The following is a 15,788-nucleotide window of genomic DNA, read 5'->3' on the forward strand; positions in this document are numbered from 1 at the left end:
GTCTACCATAAATGTTTTTATCCTTTCCCAATCTCTGTTTTGCTGCTTGAATAGGTCACACATGTGAGAGAGGCTTTTGGAAAGAAGGAAGGCATAAGCCACCGGCTCTCCACAACCTTGCTCATTCATCGCTGCAAGGCATTGCAGGGTATAGCCTTGTTTGTTTGTTTTATATGTGGCATCCATGAAGATTATGTCAGGGTTTTGCTTGAAACTTTGCTTCATTCTCTGGGTCTGGATATAAATCATTTGGATACCTCCTTCCTCATCCGCAACAATGTCTGCAGTGTCCCCTCTGGCTTTCAAGTCTTTCACTATATTGACAATCTGATCTGCATCTGAGAGGTTATTCTTGGTTTTTACTTTCTGTCTAATATTATGCAGATCTTTCAATTTCATTTCCTTGCTGTATCTGTTTTTGACCAATCTTTTCAACATGGAAGCACTGACCTGGCAATGTCAAATTAACAGAATTAGCATAGTGGCAAGTGTATGACACCCTATGCCTTACACCCACAAACCTAACATCACATTAAAATCACACTTACCTTCAACTCCAACAGCTTCTCAATTTCTTGCCTTTCCTTCGCATTTGGTTGTCTGTTGTGGGCATACTTTGCAAACAGCTCAGCAGATACAGGATGGTTGTGTTCTTCAGCCACGTTGGTAACAACCAGCTTGTTGACTTTTTTGTCAAAATGAATCTTAATGACTACAGGACAGCCCATCCGCAAAGAGTGTTGAAAAGGTCTTTCATCTTTGTCTGTAAGAATATCAAAGAATATGATATGTCTCTTAGTCATAGTATTAAAGGTGCTAAATGCAAGTCCATCTTGGTTTGCCGACTAGTGGTTTCACACTGCATGCACATCTAGGAAGCAGCCACTTTAAACAATAGCCCATGTTAATGAATTATTTTCTTTCCAAATATAATTTGATTTCACTGGATCAAACATTACTAACTTTTTTCTATCCTCCTGTCTCCATAATGGACACAAGAAAGGGTCAATTTAGAGTACTTAAATGTACTTGAGACAGTTTTTCTTTATGCATTGGATGGTAGCCCTCTGCACTCCATGCTTTCATTGCTAGGTGGAACTCTTCATAACTGTCAAAGGACTGCCCCGAGTATATTTTCCTCGGCTGGTGTTCCTTTAAAAAAGAAAAAAACATTAGTCGTCGGGTAGAATTATGAGAAAATGAGCAAAAGTGTGACATAAGACATTAAAGTGTATTACCAGTATGTCAGACACAAAACAAAAACACTGGAATACTAACATGACTCAAAGCACTTACTGTTAATCAGTCATCACTTGATGATACACATTGTATTACCTTGTTATTGAAGTGACCCATACAATGTGCCAAACATAATGTGCCACATGAAGAGACAGTGCAGCATATGACAGTAGCAACAGCTGAGAAGATTTGGGTCTGTGGTGACCAGGTCCACCTCACACAAACTTCCTTCTCCTTCTCTTTACTACACACACACACACACACACACGCACGCACGCACGTGCATGCACGGCACCGAGTGGGGCTCTCCAAAGCTCGGAGGTGAGCGTAGGCATTTTATCTGTTAATCCTACTGACATAGACACTTTGGCGTTATGTAGTTGACCTGCAGTGGTGAATTGTCTGCAGTCCTGTGCGGGTTGTTGCCGTGTTCTGACTGTTCTCATCTCAGCTCCGCCGAGACAAAATAAACATGCCATTTCAAAAATCTTTCATTTATTGTCAGAAACATCATGTTTTCAGAAGCATCACTTTCATAAAATTTTATGTGACATATTTAGACTGCAAGCAGACAAACGAGCAGGCTTATGTGCCGGGGCTGAGCTCCGGAGAGCCCCGGTCCAATTTAACCACTGCTGCCAACGTAAACAAAATCTGAGTAAACATCACCAATGACATAGCCTACGTAAATATCGACAAATAACCATTTGCGTTAGCTAGCTAAGTTCCCAAAAAATCCATTTACAATAACTTTATCCAACCTTAGCTAGCTAGCAATTAGTCAGAAGACCTACCACTGGTTGACTTGTAGCTAGCTAGAGAAGTACTGTAGTGCTAGCTAATTAAAACTCTACAAAATGACAAATATATGGCAAAGCGTTACCTCCGAATTCCGTTTCAGAATCGCTCTCTTCATGTTCTCTTCATTTGCAGGATATATCTTCTTGCTGCTACAACAGATTGATGGGATGAAACGAAATTGCGCCTTCTCTCCAGGGACGTTAATACACATGCACACTTCAGGATGCAAAGAATGTGAAGTAGCAATCCAATCCAAAATGAAAAAATGAAAACCTCATTACTGGGGAATCGAACACCAATCTCCTGAGCCATAGCTCTTTGTCCTAACCACCCGTCTAACTAGTGGAATTTGGTGTAACTGTTGACTACTAGGTGTCACTAAGCCTTGGTTGCTAGGTAGCCATACTGTATACAAAAAATAGGTACTAACTAACGGTTGTATGCTTTCACTGAAGACAGAAAGCGCAACTGTAGTATCCATTTTCTGTTAGAAATTCAACTGTTATAAACTTTAGAGGCAAAACTTTCCTAATATGCCAGTTTCTGCGGTCATGGATGATGAACGTCCGCCATGATTTCGGTGCACGCGAGCAACGTGTTTTTGTTGTTACGTCACAGGGTGTGACTAGCTCAGCTGTGTGACCAAGGCTATTCGTACCGTGGGTGCAAATAGACACTCCGTTTAAAAAATCAGCTGAAGACTCCGGAAGTGACGTAGTAATTACCGCTCTGCGTCTGTGAAAGATTGCTGCACGTAAAAAAATAAAACAAATTCCCGCACGTTGTACGTGAGAATTTATACAATAAAAATACCAATAATGAAAGAAAAATTTTATGCTAAGCACTTTGATTTGCCTTGTCGCAGAAAAATACTAGGCCTGTATAAACAACCTACAGTTGAGTGTTTAGAACTACAGCCTAATGGCTTGTTTGACTAATGTGCATTTGTTTTGACTTGTGGGCTACTGTTGTGAAAAACAAAAAATAAACTATATACAAAGAGAAGCATTTTTCAGTTATTTAAAAACACAATTTTCTAATTTTGCGGTTGATGAATGTTAATAGTAAAGACTAAAGGGAATAAAACATGAGGATATTTATGTGTGGTATGTGTTAGTTTGATTTAACATCACACTGCATTATTAGTTGTTTTAAATACATTACTTTTTTGAAATAACAATTTATGGTAGGCCTACCATATTAATTATTATATTCAGAAGATGATCCTCATATCAATCACCATGGTTACAGTACAGCTTGTAGCTATAACCTTTGTAGCCTTTACTGAGACTACTTTCTAAAAATTAAGAAGGGACCAGTTTTAGGAAGCATTTTCAGGAAATTAAAATGATAAGCAGATTTTTGCTGAGGCTTTTGTTCACAGAGATGTATATAGCTTTGTTTGGGTATGTGTACACATGTGTTTTGGCATTTTTGGCACACTTCTACCTTAGCCTATACTGCATACAGACACAAGTACTTTTGCATATTCTGCTAAAATAGAGACCTGTGGTGCCATGCCAACAATCTCATTCAACCGTTTCTATGGTCCGTACATCTGGAACAAACTACCGCTAAACTGTAGGTCGGCACCTAATCTCAGCTCTTTTAAATCAAGTCTGAAGACCTTTCTTTTTAACACTGCCTTTTCTTAATTCATTTTTTATTCAGTTTCATTTTTTATTTTTTTATTTTTCGTATTAACTGTTTTCTATCTGTTACCAATTTGTATGAATGTCTTTATGTCTTGTGTAAAGCACTTTGAATTGTATTGCTGCTGAACTGTGCTATACAAATAAAATTGCCTTGCCTTGCCTTCACAAACTGAGGAAAGGGTCGTGACATGGGTCAGAGGGTATCAGAGGTCATAAATGATGAACCAATCAGCTCTGCTCCTATAGGGACCTTGGTGTGTATATGGACAACACCTTTGGCTGGAAGTCCCGTGTTCAAAGTGTGTTATCATTTAGAGCAGACACATACACATACAAGGCTGCATTACAGAGCATTTTACAGTTTTTTCCAACTGCTTACAAAAATCTTTTCATGTCACACGATTTTTGAAACCTCTCACTCAAAGTGCAAAACTACACAGCAAATCTCCAAAACCATAAACTATTTCTCAGCCTTTCACTCAGCTTTCAATTGCATAAAACACTTTTTTCAAAACATTAAACACAATTCTCTACCTAAGACACAAAAAAAAAAAGTTACTTGCTATCCATTTCTAAACAAAACCAATTATAATGCTACACTTATTTACCAGGGCACACACACTCCTCACATTTGCAAACACATTATGTCATAACTGAACACTAACCAATCATTGCTTTAGTATAGGCCTATACATAGGTCAAAGGTCAGATTACCTGTTTTGAACAATGGATGCCAACAATAGACAGAGCAAGGGGAGTAGGAGGGAGAGACAGGGGACAACAACTAGGAGGAGGAGGAGGGAAGAAGAGTAAGAAGGAGAGCCATCTCTGATGAGATCAAAGCCACACTTATTCATCATGTGATCAACCACGGATTGACCAATGAGAGAAGCCCATCTTGAGTAGCTTTACAGTGGCGTCCATAGTGCATGCAACTATCTAAAGACTATTTCAGCATTACAAATCAACCAGACTTTGTTTTGCACAGAGTGCATACAATTCTGTCCCCCCCCCAACACAGACCCCCCCGCCCAGACACTCAAGCATGCACAAACACTCTCAACACACACACACACACACACACACACACACACACACATACACATATTTTTTATTCTAAAAATGATACCTTTGGTTTACATATGTTTATACTTTTGTTTTCTTGTTTGATGCTACTGTATACAACACTGTGCTACTCTTACAAGAATAATGTTTTGCCCAATCAATATTTTCTGTTTTACTGTAACATTACATTGTTTTTTACAGTGCACTTTTCAACCCGTCTCAGCAGATGACTTTCTCTCTAGAACATTGTAAATGTAGATATAAGCCTATGAACGACAAAAGAGCTTTAGATTTAGAACAACAGTGTGTACATGGTATATCCAAAAATGTACTATTATAAAAAAAGTGTTTGCCATTTGATGCAAATGCTTCATTTTGTGAGGTGTTTATGGTATTTTGAATGCAGTGTTTCATTTTGAAGGAGATATGAGGCATTTTGCATTTTGTGTGTGCAGTTTTAGGAATTGTGTGTAGAGTTTTGAAAAAAGGAGACATAGTTTTGAAAACGTGTGTAAGCAGTTGGAAAAAACTGTAATATGTCAGCAATATCTAAAAACATCTCATTTAAAGCTTGCTTGTCAGGGGAGCACAGAGAATATCGTCTGATCTATCTTTATTCTCCATGCCAAGTAGCTTTTATCCTCTAGCAGAAGAAATGGGTACCCCAATGTAAAATAAATATTTTTAAACTATAGCCCTAATTTGGACCTACCTCAATTAAAACTTTAAATAATGTTGCTTGAGGCTGCAGGGGTTTTGCAATAGCTTCATGATATGATGCATATAGGGTTGTGTGTAGGTTGTTCTTGTCACTGTTTTTGAAAGATGAGCAATAGATGGTGTCTGTGTGATGTGCTTCAGTCTGACTACATATCACTTTGTTCATGTTTTTTATTGTAAGTATATGTCAACTGTATGATAAAACAATATGTCAAGTGTTATTTGTGAAGAATTTGAACTCAAGGCAAATATCCCTCTGGGAACAATAAAGTAGTATTGCTTGCAAAATGGTCCCTATGATATGTAAAAATTAAAGCCTTGTCATAGGACTATAGCAACCACATCATTGGAAAGGTCTCAATCTGGAGAGCAACAAATGTCAGTCTGAAGAGGATACATTACTCCTGCTTTGAAATATTGACCTCTGAACCTTGAACCCAGTACATGTCTTTTAGCAACAGAAGGTGCTACACACATAGGACCAGCTGTTCTAGAAAGCTCTGGACCTCAGCTGTCATGTAGATATGGTCTCAAAAGTTTACCCACTGTAAGCACTGTCAAATATGGTAATAAGCTATTTTCACCTATTTAACGATTCGATTTTTAAAATCGAATCGAAATTTAAAAGTGTGTTCCGCATCATAAAAAAACCCAGGGTGTATCCAAAATTCTACACTACCAACTTCTACTTATGAGAAATATACCAATATATTTAAAAACTACAACTCCCACTAGAGACAGGCCCAGAATCTGTTAAAAGGCTCGTGCTGTGACTTTTTTCGGCTAATGTGTTTCTGCTGTAAATGGGCTTCATTCCATTTCAGATTGCCGCTACAAATATTATATATTTGTATTTGTATTTCCTATCCGCTGAGCAGTAATTACTACGTCACTTCCGGAGTCTTCAGCTGATTTTTTTAAACGTTATTACGGTGCATAACTTACTTGAACAAAACTGAGCAACGTGTATTTGCTGGTGGCAAAACCACTGATTATGTAAGGACGGTTCACGCCTTGCCGTCGTCCATTAATACCTGACAATGGACACCTCGAAGGGCATTAACCCGCTTATACCATGGTCACTTGCCAAATAACACATTTTTTATTTTTACATATTTTAATTAGTTTTACAATCGAAATCTAAAGTTTATCCAAACAATAACTCCCTTTCCCTGGTTACACCTGACGGTTTGACTAATACCTGGAACAATCATTCCCATCCATCAGGTTCTTATGCAATGCAAATGTTGTTCTCTCCACCAGGAATTAGGAAGAACCTTAATACGACTTGCCTCCCTTAGCAACCGGAGATATTTATATAGTCCGCTCAGCTGGTAGAACCCTTCAGTTTAGCTACGAGCCAGAAAGCTAACGCTATGCTAGCAAGATCCAAAGTCAATAACATTGTGTACAGTTGGCAATCAGTAAAAATAATTTGACAGTATGTTGAACAACAAGACAAGCTAGCTATCCAGCCATGTCATTGTCCCCAAAACAATATAACGACTTTTACGAAGAATTTGATCCGCGATGTGTAACGTTACTGTCGGCTGCAGCGGCGCAGCCTGAAGCAGCGACCTGAACAGTGAACGGGATGTGAGATAACGTTATTCGCTGTGAAACAAAGTCAGTCCAGAGGGCCAGTATAACTTACTTCTTGCAGCCTGTGTCTTAGCGCCATCCTGTGGTGTTCAGAGGACGAGTTGGAAATAATAAATCCACATTTCCTTATTGATTTAATGTAGCGCATTAATTTAGAACAGTAAACAGTCAGTTTCACCGAACTCCTTTAGTAGGTGTCCAATGTCACTTTTTAATGGACACCCTGCAGCCAATCAGAATCGAGTATTCACCCAGACCATGGTATAACTATATTTATTACATGGCTTGCTTGAATTCTAATGTAGAATGTGGTCTGTTATTTTCTTGATAACAGACCGTTGCTAAGTATAACACACCATGCATAGCGGAGCGTTGCCATGGACGCAGTTCTGTTCACTCTGGAGGAGAGCTATCAATCAATCCGCTAAAAGAAGATTCACGTCCGGGTCCTGATCACCCTGTCGTTGTTGTATTCACTATAACAACCGCCTCGCTCCACATTATCCCTTACGTACATTGAAGCGATACTGGCTTTATAGACCCGCTGATTGCTGTCTGATTCTGTGAATGAATGCCCGCATTGCATTGTGGGACATCGGCTTTGAATGCGCCAGCTCGGCTCATATTCTGCCTACTGTTCTGTCTTATTTACTGTAATATAATATACTAATAATATTTCACAATATTTCACACATAATATTAAAATAAAAGAAATGCATACCATGATAACAGCATAATAAATGCTGATAGATGTAGCATTATAGTTTTAAAAATATCAATAAACAACAAAGCAATCCAGCTTCCCTGGATGAAATAGACCGAAATAATAACATTAAAAGAAATACATATAAACCGTGATAAGATCTAGTGAATAAATGTTGATGAAAACAGCAGTTATTGGGCTAAAAATACCAATAATATCAAAGCTGTATACAGCTTCTCTGCTGCAGCCCGACTGGCAGAAAGATTCGTGCTGTGATCACGTAAGATGCTTCCCATTGAAATACATTAGTTTAAAAAACGTGACACCAACACATAAATCTTCATAATATCGTGATTGTATCACGATCTAATAGATTTATTTTCGTGATGCCATCACGAACTGACGTGAGACTGGGTTGACAAACGAGCAGAGGCCATAATTGCACGGCTGCTGGACTTTTTGAGCGATTGTGATTGTGTTGACATCTGGTTTGAACGGGGCACAAGTGAAATTGTTCACTGCTATGACCATGTTCTAAATCGTGTCAAAAGAGTGCAAGGTCTTTTTACACATATCCTGATGCTATTGGATGATATTTGCCGGCGTAGAAAGGGGTGTAGTGGTAAAAAAAACAGGTGGGTAAACTATAAATTCTGTGATCAGGTGGACCACGGCCTACCAGTGTATGTGTATCCTGATGACATCGCTATAGGCTATCATTTGATGGTACCAAGGGTATCACTGCTTGTTCCCTCATAGGTCACACAATCACTATTCAATTCATACATTAATTCTCTCTCAAATTGTCCTGTCTCTGTTTCTTCATTCTCTGTTTGTCTTACCTCTTTCCTCCTCTTTTCTCATCTCATCTCCTCTCTCTATCTCCCTCCTCTCTACATCTCCTCTCTCTGTCCTCTCTGCATCATTGTCTGTCTCACCTCGGTCTGTAAAATTAAGTTAAAATGGAGAAAAGACAGCTTAGCACACCACATCCTGTCAAGTAGCCGGTCACATTATTATTACACATTATTAGGCCTATACGCTAACCCTTTCAGACAAACCATTAAAATAAATTATTTAGCATGGATGTTTAGGTATCCAGTCTGAATGCTATAGCCTATCTACATCTTTAAGTTAATTGACTTAATACTGTCTCTGTGCCAGTACCATTTCGGGAAGGGCAAGGGGGAGGGGGGACTCCCCCGTCAATCATTTCAAATGGTAGCCAGTCAGAGTAAACTAGCCCAGTTATTTCTCTAAGGATTTTATTATTTCTGGGATTTGAAGCCATGTAGCATCATCCACAATTAGTTGTGAATACATTGTACTCTAGATTGTGTTTTATTGGTGAGCTAATTATGATAACTTAAACTCTTTCAGGCTACACCGCAAATGCGGTTGGTTAATATTATTATAACATTAACTAGCTGACTAGCAAAGGGAGCTTGTTGTCACTAACTTTCAGTGGCTTAAATGCCAGAGAATGCATGAAATAACATCCAGTTATTTATTTGACAATATATCTTGAATTTTACTTGTAACATGGGCTAATGTGAAAAGGTAGAGGTGACTTGCAACTTTGTGTCTGAAAGGGGTAACCTAATCAACGTCGTGGCTTGTTGAGCCAGTGGCATGAATCTACCATGAACCAAATTAACCTCAAAAACATTAAGTTTAGTACTGTTTTCCGAGCTCACTTACTTTGGGTTTGTAGCCGAGGCCGTTTGCTGGCACCAGGAGGAGGGCTGCTGTCTTGACGGCTATCCATTTTTAAAATCCATTCAGACGCGATATAGTGTAGGCTAGTGACTGACGAATCTTTGATGAAGTCTGCTTTGATGCAGCCTGCTGGCTACGCAAGAGATTGGTCAACACGTCAGTCCCATAATGCAGTGCAATATGGATAGACTTTGTCTTAGGTTTAACAACCTATGAAAATAATAATGAACAATATGAAACTAAAACGACATGAGCTTAATTTAGAATTGCTTAGGAACGATAGGCTATTTAGAGGTGGATAAACGCTATTTAAAGGTGGATAAACACAATTTAGAGGTGGATAAACGCAATTTAGAGGTGGGTAAACGCTATTTCCGAATTTCGGGAGGTGCATAAACGGTGTTTACATTACATTACATTAAATTAGCCTCCACTACATCCCTGAGCGTAGGTTTCCACAAGTAGCTCCTACTCGCTGGTGCAACGTTTGGTGTCCACAGTGACAGAGAAGAACAGGGAATTGAGAGGGTTAGGATAATAAAATAACAATACAAAATATAATAATGATAATAAATAAATATAACCGCAAGTTGGTTGAAACCCTTTCTTGGCTAATAGAAGGATGAAAATGGACTGCATTTATGTCGGGCTTTTCTAGTCTTAATGATTACTCCAAATGCTTTTACATAATACAGGCACCATTCACACACTGTGGCCTAGGTAGCAGTCAGATAAACATTCATATATACTGATGGTGCAGCATCAGGAACAGTTTAGAGGACTAAGGACACTTTGACATGGGGCTGGGATTGAACCAGCAACCTGCTGGTTGATAGATAACCGCTCTTACCACCTGAGCCACATATTTCACTTTATGCAATTTGGCAAAAAAACAAACATCATGGTGGATGTTTATGGTGAGGCTTTTCTGTAGAACTGGACTTGTGTGAAACAATTCAAGTCAATCGAGCTCACAGGGTGAGGGGGGAGCTAACATCAGGCCAAATGGCATCATATTTTATGGGAAGCATTAGCACATCACCATCACTTACGGTGACAATTTTCATGTCTTTAGCTTAGGCATATAATTAACTAATATAATGCTAAATAGCCCACATGCACCAATCAATATGACACTTACAGATTGTGGTTACTACTCGCCCCCGTGTACCAATTTTGGTGAAATTCAATCCACCAGATTTTGCGGTACATACTTGTGGTATTTTTGGCGCCCCCTTTGGGTCAAACTCAAAATCGTTGTGTCGGCCTCATGACAAACTGAAGATATGTTTGAATTTGTATGATAATTGATCAATCTGTCAGTGAGTAAAATGCCAATTTCCTGCTAAGCTCCGCCCTTGCGAAAATCTTCAATTGATGGCGGCCATATTTTTTCACAAATCTTTTATGGTAGAAATGTGTATCTCAGTCCCGCATGGCAGTATACCAATTTTGGTCTTGACAGAATCAAAATTTACAAAGTTGCTGTTTTTCACATTATGCAAATTAGCAAAACATCCATCATGGTGGACACTTATGTTCCAAAAGGCTTTTTTGTAAAGCACATTGAGCTGCATATGTGTGAGATATTTCAAGTCAATCGGACTTACGGTGTGAGTGGCGTGGCCTTTTAAAAATCACATTTTTAAACTTTAATTATAGTGCCAACATGTAGCCGATTGGGCTAATTTTTCTTGGAAATGGAACACACATAATTTCCTATCATTGGACCAAGTTTCGTGTTTCCAGCTCATTCTAGCTCACGGTGATTTGAGCCTAATAATAACAATAAACTGCAGCCAAAACAATAAGGTTCTACCCCTTCGGGGTTTGAACCCTAATAATAATCATAAAAATTATAGTGTAGGTGATTAATTTACCCACTCATAAACATGTAATGCACTAATTATAAATTAATATTAAAGAAAATAAAAGGTAAATAATATCAGTGTTTATTGGAGTCAATAAATTGTTTCCATAAGATAAAAAGCCATGTACAGCAACTCTCCTAGGTGTTCGAGCGCATCACAGACCAGTACGCAGAGTTTGATGATGACACTCTCCATTGCACTGATGGATACATCACCTTCTTTTCTAGCTTCGATATCTGTTTTTGGTTGAAAACCCTTCAACAGTATCTTCTCATACTCAGATGTTGTCTTTGACACTCTCCAAAACAAATGTTTCACTCATGGAGATGTTTACGCTTGGTACAGCTCTACTGCAGCATAATTGACAGCAAACTTCTAATATAGGAAGAAGTTCCACTCCCTCGTTACTTCCGGCTTCTGAACTGGTTGCAGTTCCACCAGAGTTCCATATAGGGGGCGCTCACAGGCCAGTGCAGAATGAATGGGACTCTATGGAGCTATACCCCTCAAAACCCACTTTTCTCAGAATATAATTTTTTGTCTAGTAATCTGAATGTTGCATTCGAAAGGGGAGGCTAAGAAAATACACACTGCTGTGTGTTAGATTTTTTTAAAGTCGCTTTTTTGTTCTAAAAAGCCTTTTAAAATATCAATGACGTCATACACGTATACGGCCAGAGATACTGCTTTACGGCAAGCTCTGAGTCGCTTCCTTTGTTCTCTCGAGGCATCGACAACACAGCTAACAGGTAAGGCTCTCCCTGTTAATACATGTGCTAGAAAGAGGTTTGCTAATGTTTTAAAAACCACACTGAAATATTCACTCTGATATTCAGGCTCTGCTTCGGATGCCGTCAAGCGGGATCTCCGATCGTAATCACTCCTTCACTGACCAATCAGCATTCATTAGCAGAATGCTAGAATGCTAGCAGAATGGCTTTCCGTAGACCGGCTTTGTTGACAGCCTCCTGACAACGATTGTCAACCGCTTCTGTGGCCCAGAGCCCAGCCTACACTCATCAGTTTCTTGTCAAAAAAAAGAACTGAAAGAAAGCATGGCACAAGTGTACAATCTCACGTCTCATCCTGACAATCCCTGTGCATATGACCTCTCCACAGAGGCTCCCCTGCCTCTGTGGTCATATGCATTTTTATGCTGAAGTACATAAAAACCTACTCGACGAACACGTGCGAGCAGGCCCAACTGTCCAATCCTTTTGCTTAATATCTTAGCCTTGCAAAATGCTGCACCTTACTAAAACAGAGTAGCTAATGCGTTATTCTGACTAGCACCCCCACCCACAGATGCTGGTTGTGTTTAACATTACCTGAACTAAGTGATCTAATGTGAGCTAGCTCGTGCATAACTACCACAGCTAACACCAAGTTAGCAAACTATAGGTAATGCACACTCACCTGTAGATGACATGATGAACCTTATCCTGAATCATGATCGTTTGGTTAAATAAAGATCCTCCACTTTGTCTTTCACCTTCTGGTTGAAGCCAGGCTGCTATCCTTCTCCTTGCTGTCTAATGTTGTGCAGATGCTCATGCTAGTTTTAGATTTATTTCAGTACAGACTGTATTTCCATCAGCTCATGTGAGGGAATGTTGTCACCTGCTGGTGTAGCTAGTAAATGCACCTAACACACGGATACTTTTGTACAGATCCGCCGTGGTACGAATGGGACAAAAATCTGCAAACAAATAGGAGGCAAGTCACAAATGTGACATGGCCCACAAACTGACAGGAAGCAATCTACAAATGTGTAAAATCCATTTCACATATACAAATGGATCCACAAATGCGTATATTTTTATTGTGGTCTTTGTGAGGCTAGATAGACCCTTCAGAGCTGTGTCCTGCCTTTACGGTCTAAACATTTGTATAACAGTAAAAAATAATCGACAGGAGAGTCAAAACAAAATATTATAAAACATAAGAATTACCCAAAGAGAGAGGGAGTGATAGGGAGAGGGAAAGAGAGGGGACTATAGGAGTGTGAGGGGTGGGGGTGGGTGTGTGTGTGTGTGTGTGGGGGGGACTGCGGCGTTAGACTACGCTGTCAAGATGCGATGACACAGCTCGCTGAAGCCGTTATGGTCACACACACGCATACACACAGACATTGTTCTCTATGTGATAGGCAGGAAAACTGTAACAAGTCATGTAAATGTAATGTATTGCACACACATACAGTACGTACAAAACAGGCTCTCTCAAATACTTGTGCGCACATACATGCACACAAGGACAGGACAGCACCAAAACCCTAGGCATTGTCCTTCAGTCTGAGGTAACGAGATCTAGTTCTCCCTCTGTATTGCTCTCTTTCTTTCTCTTACACGCGCACACACACATGCTGTACCCGATGACTGTAACTGCAAAGAACCATAAGAGATAGAAAGACATTGCATACTTGGCTGATTCTTACCTCTAGTGTTTCAGATCATCAGTTCTGCTGCATTACAGGGAGTCAGTGTTTAGTAACTGAGATGCTGTAGCCTGACTGCATGTCCTCTCTCTCGCTCTCTCTCTGCTGTGCTGTCCTGTGTGTGTTCCTTTATCTGCACTGCTCTTGCATCCTGTTCCCAGTTCCTAGGGGGTAGTAGCACAGTAGGGTATTGATACTGACTTTTCTCTCTTCTTAATAGATGTACTGACATTTCTTATTATCATTTTTGTATTAGTTTACCCAGATGAGATGATGAAAAAAAAATACTTTATATGTTTGCTCCCAGTTAGAGAACTACAGGAGAGATAATTAGGCAAAATTAAATAAAAAATAAATCAAAATTACAAATTGCACTCTTGCGTCATACGTCACTGTAAGCAGGTTTAAGTACTATTTATCAGATCGATCTCGGTTTGTTCATGTGAACGATGAATCCACCATGCACGCTAAATTTAGTCACAGTATTCCACAAGGCTCTGTGCTTCGACCAGTTCTTTTCACCTTTCTCTAGGCAATATTACTACGAAACACTCCAAAAACCTTCATTTTAATGCAGATACTAAATTATATCAATCAATCAAACCAGTAGAAACCAATCAGTTAAACTTAAAGTATGAATTAGTGACACAAAAACATGGATGACCTACAACTTCCTGATGTTAGTATTGTAATTGTTACTCTCACTAGCTATGTTTCCATCGACCCGTTTTTATCCGAATTAAGTGATATCGAATGAAAAATGCCTTATGGAAACAGTAAAATCCGACTGAATTTCATGAATATCGACTCAAATGAAATACGTTCGGTCTCATCGGATTTTCTCTTGATCGATATACGGCTTATGTGATAAACGCTGATGGAAACGTTATTTGCCAAATAAATAATGAATTGCGATTAAGTTTTAGGTCATTTTATGGTTGCAACCCGCAATAAAACGAAGAAGAAGTTTCAGTTCATTTCCGCCCAGTATTTCCGTTCTGTTTGCAAAACAAAAACAGATGTAAGTGGACAAACGAGGAGACGAGATACTTTTTTAATTTAATTTACCAGAAAAATATAACAGCTATTTTAGATAGCAAAAATCTAAGAAACGCCATCATTTATCAGGAGCTCGCGAAGGAAATGACCAACAGTTAGGACAGGGACATTAAACGCTAAACTTGAAAAAGCTTAACGTGGTTTAATGTATCTAAACAACGATGATCATCACCAGATTTATCATGGTTATATCTTGTCATGAACACTTAAGCCTGTCAAAAAAACTAAATCGAAATCCAACCATTATAGAAGTTATCTCACGTTAATATTTTCTTCATCAGTGGCCGTATTAATATTATTAATATGGGCGGCTAAACGTGGTTTAATGTACCTAAACAATGATCAGTGATTACCAAATTTCTCTCTCATATTGCTCCTCATAACCACTGAAAACTGTAAAAAACTCGAACCCAAAGTCCAATTACTATGGACATTATCTGACATTAAGCGTTTATGCAGAGCCTATGGAAAAAGCTTACGTGGTTGAATGTACCTAAACAACGATCAATCATCACCAAATTTCTCTCTCATATTACCCATCATAACCACGGAAAACTGTCAAATAATCTAACCCAAAGTCCAATTATTATGGACGTTATCTGACATAAAGCGTTTCTGCTTCAGGGCAGCGGAGCGGCTGGGGGTTGACTCTCCACGGTTCTCATTGGCTTTATAAGTCCTAATGTGAAAAAGCTTAACGTGGTTTAATGTACCTAAACAACGATCAATCCTCACCAAAAAAATCCTCTTCTATATTGCTCATCATAACCACTTAAAACGGTCAAATCTAACCCAATATACAAATATTATGGACGTTATCTGACACATTAACGTGAGATAACTTATAATCGTTGGATTTCGATTTAGTTTTTTTGACAGGCTTAAGTGTTCATGACAAGATATGACCACGATACATC

At 39.0% G+C, this 15,788-nt stretch overlaps 1 protein-coding gene across 1 annotated transcript in view; it reads right to left on the reverse strand.

Annotated features, from left to right (window-relative positions):
- LOC120565855 (glycine receptor subunit beta-like) overlaps window positions 1-13,934 on the reverse strand; it is a 123,587-nt gene extending 109,653 nt beyond the window's left edge. The window contains exon 1 of the mRNA XM_039811914.1: window positions 13,813-13,934. The gene's annotated coding sequence lies outside the window, so the exon portion shown is untranslated. The remainder of the gene's footprint in view (window positions 1-13,812) is intronic.
- Between the last annotated feature and the right edge of the window lie 1,854 nt (window positions 13,935-15,788).

This window comes from Perca fluviatilis, chromosome 1 (genome assembly GCF_010015445.1).
Source record: "Perca fluviatilis chromosome 1, GENO_Pfluv_1.0, whole genome shotgun sequence".
NCBI lineage: Eukaryota > Metazoa > Chordata > Actinopteri > Perciformes > Percidae > Perca > Perca fluviatilis.